This window comes from Cupressus sempervirens, chromosome 7 (genome assembly GCF_028749045.1).
Source record: "Cupressus sempervirens isolate cs-2001-9-10 chromosome 7, ASM2874904v1, whole genome shotgun sequence".
In the NCBI taxonomy this organism is placed as follows: domain Eukaryota; kingdom Viridiplantae; phylum Streptophyta; class Pinopsida; order Cupressales; family Cupressaceae; genus Cupressus; species Cupressus sempervirens.
The window spans coordinates 383282561-383294956 of record NC_143124.1 but is presented as its reverse complement, the minus strand read 5'-3'; the positions used below and the strand labels follow the sequence as shown (position 1 = coordinate 383294956).

Below are 12396 nucleotides of genomic sequence, written 5' to 3'. Positions count from 1 at the left end.
ATTTACTAGATAGTTGCATCGCTTGTTAGAATGATCTTGAGGTAAAATTTCAACAGAGATTTATGTCTATGGTTGATGTTGCTAAATTATTATTAAATTTCTTTCAAATCAAGATCAAAGAAGGGGAATTCATGAGAGATTTTATTGATAGATTCAATAAAACTATTGGTAAGATACCCCTAACTAGCCAACCAACTAAAAACAATCAGTTGTGTGTTTTCATTGCTGCCATACAAACAAAAATTAAATTCTTGCTTCTTTGTTTAAAAGTGTAAACATTGCAAGATGCACAATGAAAGTCTATTAGTTTAGATGATGATATGATTCTAAGTGGAACAAAGTGTAAAGAAATTGCACAGGCAGGAATTTATCTCTATGAACAACAAAATTATTTGAAAGAAAAGCCTAAATAGAAAAGGTTCATTCTCAAAGTAGTGAAATGATCACCTCCTTGTTGAATCAGTTACCACAAAACAAATCCACATATCACTTAGATGTCTTTAATAATTATTTACTACTGATACTCGATAAACACTATAAGAATGTTGTAACTCGGTAGATTAACTAGTTACTGATCATCTAGCATTCATAATTATTAATATGCATGCAGAAGTTAAATAAAATGAACACAAGAGACACCAGATTTAACATGGAAACCCAATATGGGAAAAACTACCAAGTAACTAGCTACCAATTTTTCACTCTTCTGAAGTGAGCCCTATTAGGAGCCAACCCTATTAAAGGTTACAATACACACTATTAGGTGTGACCCTATTAGAGGATTTAATCACCCTGTTAGGAGTGGCCTTGCTAGAGGTCTTTAGAACAATTCAACTGAACTGTCACCTTGTTAGAGGATTTACAAAATGGTTGTTAAACCAACTCTGTTAAGAGATTTGAAATCACTACTACAATTTTTAGAAAGTAACAATGTATTGACCTAAATTAAGATGCAACTGGTTTTGATGATTACAGGTCTATGTTCATCATCATTAGACCCTCCTTGATCAAGTATAGTTTTGCTGCTCCTCAATGATCTTTGATCATTCTTCAAAATTTGCTTCCACAATAATCAATCTTCATCTCACATCAAATTCATTTCTCACACTCAACTTGACTTCTTATTTATACCATTTAGATTATCAAGTGAGCTCATTCACATGTTACATTTACCAATAAACCATACATCATTCGACTACAAATATTACTTTAGACAAATAGACATTATTTCAAAAATCAATGAAATCCTTCACTGGCCGACCCTACTCAGTAGATACTACTTCCAGAAATTTTCTAAATTAACCATCTTGACTCGGTTAACATTACAACTTTTGCAAAATCCTTTGGTTATCGCGTTGACTTGATAAGAACTAAATTCCTTCTTTGTCCGTGAGAGCTCAGTAAGAACTATTTCTTCCATATTTCCCTTTGATGACTGAGTGAGCTCGGTAACAACTAAATTTCTTGAAAGCTCGATAACAACTGTCTACTTGATAGACACTACAAAATTTTTTTACTAACCTTCTAAGCTCGGTAGACTCTGTCCTTTACCTTGCTGACCAACTAAGCTCGGTAGACTTTGTCTATTGCCTTGCTGACCAACTGAGCTCGGTAGACTCCATCTGATGATTGATATGACATTTGTGTGACATCAAAGACAACACACAATTGAACAATCGTATCCAACAATCTCCCTCTTGGCATTGATGGCAACACAACATGTCATAGCAGAATGAAATTTGAAAACAAGTCTTTACTAACAAAATACTTCATAACGAACTCCCTCTTTCATAATAATCTCTCCCTCTTACACAAACTCTTATTATATTGCAAATTTCAGAAAGATATGATAGTATATTCTCCCTTTTTGACAGCACATGCCAAAGACAACATAAATCAACTAAATGCATTGTACCTAATGTACTGATTCATATGCAATGTCTTCATTACTTTGTTGCATCAACTGATAGATCTTCAATTCTGTTTCTATTGATGCATCACTAAAAATATATTTTAGTGAGCTTCGGATAGGGGAATGACCCCTAACTTACCTCGTAGATACAAGAATGCATCCTTAGGTAAGGGCTTTGTGAATATGTTAGCAATTTGTTCCTTTGTATGGACATATTCCAACCTAATTTTCTTTTCTTGTACAAATTCTCTAACAAAGTGATACTTTATGGCAATATGCTTGGTTTTTTAATTCATTACTAGATTTTTGGAGATATTAATTGCACTTGTGTTATCACAAAACATAACAACAGGTTCTTTGATTTCTTGCTTCATACCTTCCAATAATTGTTTGAACCACACAATGTTTGAATAGTTTACTGCTATTACAACATATTCAGCCTTTGTTGTGGATTGGGATGTACAATTTTGCTTTTTACTTGTCCAAGAAACCAACCTTTTTCCAAGAAAGAAAGCTCCTCCACTTGTGCTCTTTCTATCATCAACATTTCCTGCCCAATCTGCATTAGTGAACACTTTTAAATCCAGATTTCCTCCAAGTTTATACCATAATCCATAATATTTAGTTCTTTTTAAGTATCTCATGATCCTTTTGATTGCCATCATGTGATTTTCTTTTGGTTTTGCTGAGAATCTTGCTACAATTCCTATTGCAAGGGCAATGTTTGGTATTGTATGCACTACATACTACAACTTTCCAATCATAGATCTATACAATGTCTGATCCACTTCCTTTGATTCATCATCCTTGGTAAGTTTCAATCCAATACACATAGGAGTCCCAACTGGTTTGTAGTCTTCCATACCAAACTTTTTCAATATTTCCTTGATGTATTTGGATTGAGTAATGTAGATACCATTCTTACTCTATTGAATTTGAAGACCAACAAAGAATTTGATTTCACCAAACATTGACATTTCAAATTCTTTATTCATTTGTTCTAAAAAATATTTGCAAAGATCATCATTTCCTGTGAACAAAGTATCATCTACAAATATCTCTGCTAAAACAATCTTATTATCTAGTCCTTCGTTTATGTACAGACTATTGTTATCATTAGTTCTTTGAAAAACAATCTAAATAAGATAGTTATGCAATCTTTCATACCATGCTCTAGGGGCTTGTTTCAGACCATATAATGCTTTTCACAGTTTGCAGACCATGTCCTTCTTGTTTGGATCAACAAACCTTCAGGTTGTTCAATGTAAACCTCTTCATCCAATATGCCATTGAGAAATGTTGACTTGACATCCATTTGATAAACTTTGAATCCTTTGTATGCAGCATATGCAAGTAAGGTTCTGACACCTTCCAATCTTGCAATAGGAGCAAAAGTCTCACCATAGTCTACACCTTCTTCTTGAGAGTATCCTTTGCATACCGGTCTAGCTTTGTCCCTTGACACCTTACCATCTTCATTTAACTTGTTTCTGAATACCCACTTAGTTCCAATCACATTTTTGTCTTTAGGTCTAGGTACAAGATTCCATGTTTTGTTTTTCTCTATTTGTTCTATCTCTTCATTCATGGCTTCAATCCAACTTTCATTTTCTAATGCATCTTTGACATTTCTAGGTTCAAAATCAATAAGTAAACAAGTGCCTTTTAACTTACTTCTTGTCATTGTTCCTTTTGATTTATCTCCAATGATTTGATTTGGTGCATGATGCTTCCTGACATACTTGGCTAACATAGGCTCCTTGCCTTTTGAATAACTTCCATTGTTATCCTTCTATGTCTCAACTTCTAGTTCTAGATCTAGTTGCTCGAGCTCGGTAGATGTTGATTTGGTAGCTTCTATTTGCAACTCGGGAGACATTAGCTCAGTTTGAACTTCCTGTGACTTGGTTACTAAAGACTCTAGAGTTGAGGATTCCTAATTAATAGGTAAACTTGGCATTGTATTAGGTTCAATGTAAACAAATCTCCTATAGTCTTCAGGTTCCCTTTTGCTTTCTTCTTCAGATCTTTCTGCAAACTCATCAACTTTCACATGTGCACTTTCTATGACTTTTTGAGTAGACAGATTCAAACATCTATATGCTTTACTTTTGCAAGAATATCCCAAAAATATTCCTTCATCACCCTTTACATCAAATTTACCTTTTCTAGATTCTTTCAAAATGTAACATTTTCTTCCAAATACTTTTAGGTAACTTACATTAGGTTTGTAGCCATACCATAACCCATAGGGAATCTTGAATGAGTCCTTTTTCAATTGTACTCGATTCAAGGTATGAACTGCAGTGTTGATAGCTTCTTTCCAGTATTTGATAGCAATGCTCTTCTCAATCATTAAGGTTCTTGCACAGTCCATGATAGATATGTTCCTTCTTTCAGCTATTCCATTTTGTTCAGGAGTTCCTGGTGCTGAAACTTGTCTTTTGATTCCCCTTTCAATGGAAAAGTTATTGAATTCATGTGAAATAAATTCACCACCTCTTTTAGACCTTAAACATTTTAGTCTTTTGCCTGTTTCTTTTTCTACTCTAGCCAAATACCATTTGAACTTTTCAAATGCTTTTGATTTCTCTCTTAGGTACATGACAGTCATCATTCTTGAATAATCATCAACAAAAAGCATGAAGAATTTTTCACCAGTATAACTTTCAATACCAATAGGTCCATGTAAATTAGTATGCACAATTTCTAAAATTTCTTTAGACTGATAATTCTTGCTTTTAAAGCTAGTCTTTCCCATTTTACCAATTTGACAATTCTTGCATAGACCAACCTCAGGTTTCTTAATGTTAGGAATGACTCTTACTTTCCTAAATTTACTTATTTTTACCAAGTTGTCAAAGTTTACATGACATAACCTCCTATGCCATAACCAACTCTCTTCAACTCGAGCAATAAAACATGAACATCCAAGTTCAAGATAAAACAAGTTACCTTTAGTTTGAGTGCCTGATCCAATCAACTTTCCTTTGCCATCTAGTAGTCTTGCTTTTCCATGCATAAACTCCACTTTAAATCCATTATTGAGTAGCTATTCCACACTCAACAAATTATGCTTTAGTCCTTCTACCCAATATGCATTATCACATACAAGTTCCTTGGTTAGCGAGATTCTTCCTTTTCCTTTTATACAACAAGGTTCATTGTTACCAAATCTTTCACTACCACCATCATAGTCTTCAAAGTGTTCAAACTTAGTTTTATCACCAGTCTTGTGATGAGAACAACCACTATCTATAATCCATGTATCATTTTTTCTCACATGAGAAATGAGTGCCATTTCTTCGTCATTATCAGATTCATCTTTTATAGCTATGTAAACAATTTCATCTTCTTCTTCATCATCAGAATCATTAAAATCTTTAGCCATGAAACATGTTTTCTTACCTTTGTCCTTTAATGATTTGAAGTATTTCTTGCCATTGCACTTATGACCCTTTTTCTCATCCTTGTTTTGCTTATTTGGGCACCTAGTAGCAATATGTCCAATTTCTTCACAAAAAAATAGATTAGAGGAACCTTACTTTTGTATTTTCCTTTGCCTCTTGAATATTTTCTTGCTAGCAGAGCTTCAACCACCTCAAGATCACTGTTTGTACTCTATTTTGATTCTTCATCACTATCTGATTGAGGATCCTTTAACTTTTTGCCTTTTTCTTTGAGTGAAAGCTTGGCTTCAAATGATGATTCAATGTTCTTGGCAACTAGAACATAATTATCATAGTTGTCTAGCTCAAATGCAGTCAATCTTCCAACTATGGCTTCTAAATTTATCTTATGATTTGTTGCACATCTTCTTTCTTGAATTGCAGAGACTTTGATTACATAAATGGCAAGTAGAGTTCTAAGAACTTTACTTATAACTGTCTCCTCCTTGATATCTCCTCTAGATGCTTTGATTGCACTAAAACATACTTTAACTCTTTCAACATATTTTGCAATGTTTTCATCCTCTCTCATCCTCATTTGATCAAATTGTCCTCTCAAACTTTCTGCTTTGGCTCTTCTCACATTATCATCTCCTCCATAGATTTCTTTCAGCTTGTTCCACATTTCAAAGGTAATTTTGCAGTCCTTGATGTCATCAAATTCTTCATAACTTAGAGTAGATGCTATATCTATCATCATGTTGTTATGGGTCTTCTTTTTAGCAATATAATTGATAGATAATGTACCAACAGGTTCTACATATTTTTCATCAAAGAACTTCAGTCTTGTATCTCCAATAGAAGCTAGATGAAGTCTCATCAACCTTTTCCATGCTAAGAAGTTGTCCCTGTTAAGTCTTGGAATTTCCCTCTTATAAGACATCCTGACCTTTGGCTTAGATCCTTGAAATCTTTTCCTGTGAGCACCAAAAGCTCTGATACCAATTGTTGGAATTATAGATGGAGTAACTGAGAGGGGGGGTGAATCAGTCACCACAAAACAAATCCACAGATCCCTTAGATGTCTTTAATACTTATTTACTGCCGATACTTGATAAACACTGTAAGAATGTTGTAACTCAGTAGATTAACTAGTTACTGATCATCTAGCATTAATAATTATTAATATGCATGCAAAAGTTAAATAAAATGAACATAAGAGACACCAAATTTTACATGGAAACCCAATATGGGAAAACCCCCCAAGTAACTAGCTACCAATTTTTCACTCTTTTGAAGTGAGCCCTATTAGGAGCCAACCTTGTTAAAGGTTACAATACACACTATTAGGTGTGACCCTGTTAGAGGATTTAATCACCCTGTTACGAGTGGTTTTGCTAGAGGTCTTTAGAACAATTGAACTGAACTGTCACCTTGTTAGAGGATTTACAAAATGGCTATTAAACCAACTCTGTTAAGAGATTTGAAATCACTGCTAATTGTTAGAAAGTAACAATGAATTGACTTGAATTAAGATACAACTAGTTTTGTTGATTACAGGTCTCGGTTCATCATCATTAGATCCTCCTTGATCAAGTATAGCTTTGTTGCTCCTCAATGATCTCTGATCATTCTTCAAAATTTGCTTCCACAATAATCAGTCTTCATCTCACATCAAATCCATTTCTCACAATTAGAATTCACAACTTGACTTCTTATTTATACCATTCAAATTATCAAGTCAACTCATTCACATGTTACATTTACCAATAAACCATACATCAGTCGGCTACAAATATTATTTTAGACAAATAGACATTATTTCAAAAATTAATGAAATCCTTCACTGGCCGACCCTTCTCGGTAGATACTGCTTCCAAAAATTTCTTGAGTTAACCGTCTTGACTCGATTAACATTACAACTTCTACAAAATCCTTTGGTTATCGAGTTGACTCGATAAGAACTAAATTCCTTCTTTGTCTGTGACAACTCAGTAAGAACTATTTCTTCCATATTTCCCTTTGATGACTGAGTGAGCTCGATAACAACTAAATTTCTTGAAAGCTCGATAACAACTGTCTACTCGATAGACACTGCAAATTTTATTTACTAATCTTCTTAGCTTGGTAGACTTTGTCCTTTACCTTGTTGACCAACTGAGCTCGGTAGACTTTGTTCGTTGCCTTGCTGACCAACTAAGCTCAATAGACTCTGTATGATGATTGATATGACATTTGTGTGACATCAAAGACAACACACAATTGATATATCTCCCACTGAACAAAGCCTAGAGGTTGAAAGATCAAATGAAAATTTATTAGGAGATTTTCAAACTTCATAATTTGATTCTTTTGTATTTGAGACTTATGATGACATTCCACCAAATGATGTTGTTTGGGAAGGCTTGGATAGCTTTTCCTATGAGCATTTCTTATTTGATCTCTTAGAGACTAATAAAACATTACTACAGCTAAAGCATCAAATGATTGCTCAGAAGTAGAAAAGGAAGAGAAAATGTTTGAAGAAAAAGAAATTGGTGGAATGGGATTGATGCAAGAAAAGGATATTGAAAGAGAACCAAATGATAGCCAAGAAGAAGAAGAGGATCAATTTGTTTTGCGACACTCTAGAGTTCTCTCCTCAATGTCACATTTGGAGGAATCAATTCAACAGTCAAAAGATCAAGGTATGGAAGAGTTTGTTGAAATTTCAAATATAGTGGTGAAAATTCTATGCAAGAAATTCATTCCATATTTCACTCCGAAGAAACTCATATTATTCATGAGAATACTCTTGAATCTGTGTTCATTTTTCCACCCCTACCTTGCATTGTTAATAGGAGAAACCTTACACTTTGGTTGTTTTTAGCTTACCTTTTGAAAAATCTAGTTCCATTATATCCAAAGTTGGTTTAGAAGGGCTCATACTTTTTCCAACCTATAAATGGTCATATTTAGTTTTAGGATTTTCTCCTCTCCATTGTAAATAATCATTTCCATTTTGCAATTTTTGGCTTGTTTGTTTCTTGTTTTGTTTTGTTGTTGTTTCCCCTTCAATAAAGTTGCATAATCGTTTAATCCTTCCCTTCCCTTGAGTCAATCCAATTTTTGAAAAAATAGACCTTCTTCATTGATTCAAAAGTGTCAAGTGATAGGTGGAGTCTTAGATGAAGGTGGAGTTTGATTTTAAGAATAGGTATTAAATGGTGGAGTCTTAGATGAAGGTGGAGTTTGGTTTTAAGAATAGGTTTTAACATGTGATTTAATAGAAACTCCAAAAAAGTAAAATATGGGTAGATATGATAGTTCTTCTTAAAGAATGAGCTATTCTTCCCAAGGTGGATTTTCAAATAATGATGTGTATGGATTCATTTTACAATAATGGGTATGAGATTGGGACTACTGCACATTTGTTGGCGGCATCAAAACAAATTTAAAATGAACTGTGGAAAAAACATAAATAGTGCAATGGTGAATGAATGACATTTGGTGGTAGAAATTATTGATTTTAAGATATGGGAGATGATTACTCGAAGTTGGCTTGTGGTGTGATGACCATTCTATAAATCTTCAATATAGATATGGGAGTCACTATAGCCTCTGTTCTCCATGGGCAGGGAAGGATATTGCCTAAGATCATCAGTTTGTGAAGAAATCTAGATCAATGCATTAATGAAGGAATGAGTTTTGTTGAACCCAAATAATTATAGGATTAGCAACCTATTTAAGATGGTAAGGACATAAAACCAACATGGTATTAGTAACGCCTCCTCTTTGACAAACTAGGAGCGAAGCAACTCCAAAAGTTGATGACATATTTTGCACTAGTTCTGTAACACTATCCAAATAACAGATGAAGTTGTGGGAATTCTGCACTTACCGAGCTAGCTAGACAACTTTGCGAAGGAATTCTTTCAAATGAAATCTCACAGTGTCTTACATTTTCACCTGTGACCCCACTCCATAATGCCCATCTCCAGCAAAGATGTTTCTATCATATGGCGAGTATATGCAAGCTTTAGAGATTTCTTAGTGCTTATGCCTAACCCGTGCCTCTAGAGGAATCAAAATGTTGGAAAAATTTTATAAAAAATGCATCTGTCAGCATCATCATTCTCCTAAAAATTGTGATTCAGAGTTATGATAATGAGAGAAAGTGGTGTGCGCACGAAGAGTTTGGGATTGATGAATTTAATATCAAGTTTAGTGAATGAATCATACGACAATGCATCAATTGCAATTATAGGCTATCAAGTGATTTCTAGCAGCATCCAGATGGTTAAGGCATGTAGGCATCATGTAACTTCTATCGAGATAGCTCCTTATTAGAATACAACCACAAAGATCATGTCTCCATTTAAGCACAGAGAAGAGTTTGTGTTAAAGGATGGCAGAAAGGATTGAGCGTGCATCTCTCATTCATGTGGCTAGGAGAACACAAATGACTAAGATTTTGGTAAACAATGAGGTCTATGATCCAAGCAGCTAATTCGAGGTCAATTTACTGGCTTACAAAAGAGGGTGCATTTGATGGGTGCATAAGTAGGGTTGGAAGATGTATTGTCAAGCTGCATAAAGCATTAACATATTCTATGCTATGTGGCCCTATTTTGGAAAATTAAATCAGTATTGGTCTATAGCATGCTAAAATTTCATGAAGCTTACTATTATATATAGTAAAAAATTGTAGCAAAGATGCTTTAATTGATGCAACAATGGATATGGAAATAAAGGGTCCCCTAGTAGAGTATGAAAAGAAAATAGCACCAGGAGAGCTTATGACAGGTGACAAAGATCAGGAAGAGATGCTGAGAGTTCTTCAAAGGTTGTATGATGAGCTGATGGATGGTGTTGAATCCTATGGATTGGAAAGGTTTGCATCATCTGGTCAAGCTAGCAGGAGCTAATTTTGGAACATCATTCAAAAGACTTCTTTGTCATGTATTCATGGCTTATATCTATATGGCAGGGTGGACACAGGAAAAACAACGCTAATGGAATTGTTTTATGAGCAATTGCCTGAAACTTGGAGAAAGAAAAGAATTCATTTTCATGACTTGATGTTGGGTGTACATAGCTACTTGTAAAGACATAAAGGTGTTAGTGATCCATTAGATGTTGTTGTTGAGGAGATTTCAAGGGAAGCAATTTTATTGTGCCTTGATGAGTTCATGGTAAATGATGTAGCTGATGCATTGATATTGAATAGAATCTTTTTAACAAAGGAATTATCTTGGTTGCTACTTCCAATAGGCCTCCTGATCAGCTATACAAGGGTGGTCTGTATAGAGATTTACTCTTACCCTTTCATCTCTTTGTTGAAGGAGTAATGTGTAGTTCATCCAATTGGTTCATCCACTGACTACAGAAAACTCACTTCAGCTAAAAAAGGATTCTATTTTTGTGGTGAATGAGCCTCTCAACTTTTGAGAGAAAAGTTCTGAGGTTTGATAGGTGGATGCATTGCCACCCCAACAAGTGTAGAAGTTGTCATGGGAGACTCACAACATTAATTGAAGATCCAAGATTGCAGAGATGTGACAACACCTATTGGAAAGAAGAAGTTAGAGATATTAATAAGAATTTTATTGTAATACTCATTGAATGGGTACAAGTTTAGGTTCACTTTGATAAATGACTCTACACCCAATGGACAACACTAGACAACAACAGACAGAGATCTTGGAGTTCTCTGCACCCTAGCATAGACCGTAGCCCCCAAAAAGAGCCACTATTACCTAGGGTTTTGAATCCCTAAGTATTACCCCTCTGAAACAATTTAAAAAAGAAAAGACCTTCAAAGAAAAAAGAATTATATTTAATTATTTAAATATGTAAATATTAATATTTGCAAAATAATTAAAATCGTACTTTTAATATGTTCTTTCAAATAATTAATTCTTTAATTCCAAAAGAATTAATTATTGCTATTATAATGTGATATTGAAGGTCAAATGATAAATGAAGTTGATGGGGTATGGTAAATGTAAAAAAAAAAATTGAAATAATTAATTCTTTAAAAAGAATTAATTATTCTTATGAAATGAAATTGTAAAAGCTCTTGGGCAATTGATTAAAGTTGAGAAAATATGTAAAATAATTAATTCTTTTATAAGAATTAATTATTATAGTAAAGTGTCGGAGAAGACAAAGAGTTTGATAAGAAGTTGTGGTGATTGTCCAACTTCTTGGAAAATTTATTTAATAGGGGCAGAACATTTGTAAAGGGCTCTTCTTTTATGATCTGCAAGTTCTACAGTCGCTTCAAGGGGAAGAGATTTCTATTTTGTAATAAGGGGAGATAGATTTTTTTTGCAGTCTGGTTGTAATGGAGGGATGGAATAATACTATTGTTATTCTATTACATTTCTAAAATAAAGAGGATATGCGTGTGTTTGATCCTATGGTCTGTACACTCGTGTTTCTGGTTTGAAAGATCTTATGGTCTTTTATTTCCTATTTTGGACACACTCATGTTTATTACACCAGATTTGTGATGTATGTAATCTTATGGTTTATGCACTCACATTTTTGCATAATGATATCTATCACCCCTCTTAACTCTTCTATAATGTAATATGGGAAGTTGAATAAGCAATCATAGAGTTATTTATTTGTCTTCCTTCTTTATTTATAGATCTAGTAATTACATTTGCCTCATGTTGATGGGTGGGTGTTAGAAATCCTTTTGCGTCTTCAAGTTAAAGACACAACTAGATATCATGTTCATTGAATATCTTTTATGAGGGACTTGTACCTCTTAATTCAGAGGATAGTTATTAATCAATGATAACCTATCCAATTGTTAGTACATTTTATCCTTCTTGTTGGGTGTATGAATCTTGTTTTGTAATTCTTGTTGAAGGGCAAAAATTATTTACTAACATACATAATGCACCAGTCTCTGCCATTGCATGTTTAGTTTAGATTCTATGTGTATGTACATGGTTAGATTTTATGCAGATTGTAGGTATTGGGCATTGACTTCCCTAAATTGTCAGAATGAGCATGCCTTATCACAGTATCTCAATGGTAAAAGAGGGGAGATAATTCTTGACTCCAAATCCTACCCTTAAGCTAAATGTCCTAGAAAGT

General features: G+C 34.0%; 2 pseudogenes; one reads left to right on the top strand and one right to left on the bottom strand.

Moving 5' to 3' along the window:
• LOC149547092 (alpha-galactosidase-like) overlaps positions 1-9275 on the bottom strand; it is a 46062-nt pseudogene extending 36787 nt beyond the window's left edge.
• Positions 9276-9764: 489 nt separating this feature from the next.
• LOC149547091 (uncharacterized) lies at positions 9765-10814 on the top strand (annotated as a pseudogene).
• The last annotated feature ends 1582 nt before the right edge of the window (positions 10815-12396 follow it).